The following is a 1,312-nucleotide window of genomic DNA, read 5'->3' on the forward strand; positions in this document are numbered from 1 at the left end:
AGAACATCTTCCAAGGTTTTGGGTTCCATCCCAGTCAGGGCACATACAAGAATCCACCAACGAATGCATAAATAAATGAAACAACAAATCTCCCCCTCCCTCTCTCTCTCTCTCAGAGCAATTAAAGACAAGAGAGGAAAGGCCCGGCTGGTGTGGCTCAGTGGTTGGGTGTGGACCTATGAACCAGGAGATCACAGTTCGATTCCCGGGCAGGGCACATACTTGGGATGCGGGCTTGATCCCTGGTGTGGGGTGTGCAGGAGGCAGCCAATCCATAATTCTCTCTCATCATCGATGTTTCTACCTTCCTCTCCCTCTCCCTTCCTCTCTGAAATCAATAAAAATATATTTAAAAAGAAAAGAAAAAAGAGCGCAGGTGGTGGTGGTGGTGTGGGCTAGATTCCTGATCAGATCGCTTTATTCCCCTGTATGTACTTCCTCTACGGAAGCAGTTGCACACGTCCGCTCTTCATGGCCGTGATCTCAGTAACGATCCAGCAGAGGTTTCTGCGTGCTTCTGTTGGCTGCCTTTGGAAGCGTTTGCTAAGGTTTGCCCTCCATACGGTTAGAGTGTGTGCCTGTTCCGCCGAGGTTCCTGAAAAGCCTGGAAGCAAGGCCTGCTGGGAGGCCCACGTCGGAGACTGGCTGAGTGACCAGGGGCGTGAGCCAGAGGGTGATAAAGTCGTCCTGTGGCACACGCATCACGTTCTCGGGGCCGGGGCCTTCTGCAATAGAGGAGGCCCAAGAAACACTTGCTGATAACACAAGGGGCTCGCACACAGTAGGCCCTCTTTGTGGCCGAGCCCATCCCTCGCCTAGATCTCGCCAAGCATTCCAAAGACCACGAGCCCGAGCCGGGGCCCTCCGCCTGCACAGATCTGCCTTTCCTCCGCCTGCCCGCCTGCCGCAAGGCCAACCCCAGTGCTCGACCCTGAACGTCCGGGTCTGCCTTCCTGTTGTATGTTTCCTTCCTAAGCTATTTTATTACAAATTTCAACTTAAAAGTTTTCAATTCGGTCTTCTGCCACAGTCAGCTATAAACCACACCGATGACAGCTCCAGTCCTCACATCAGAAACAAGCGCATGACAACAAATCTCTTTACGGTCAGAGAACACCACTAAACTCTCCAAGATGCTCTTCATGGGAAAGTGACGATAGCTGCCCGGCCACGTGGCTCAGCGATGGAGCGTCCACCCATGAACGAGGAGGTCATGGTTCCATTCCCGGTCGTCAGGGCACGTGCCCGGGTTTCAGGCTCGATCCCCAGTGGGGGGCGTGCAGGAGGCAGCCGATCGGTGATTCTCTTTCAT

Source organism: Myotis davidii, unplaced genomic scaffold, assembly GCF_000327345.1.
Source record: "Myotis davidii unplaced genomic scaffold, ASM32734v1 scaffold663, whole genome shotgun sequence".
Taxonomy (NCBI): domain Eukaryota; kingdom Metazoa; phylum Chordata; class Mammalia; order Chiroptera; family Vespertilionidae; genus Myotis; species Myotis davidii.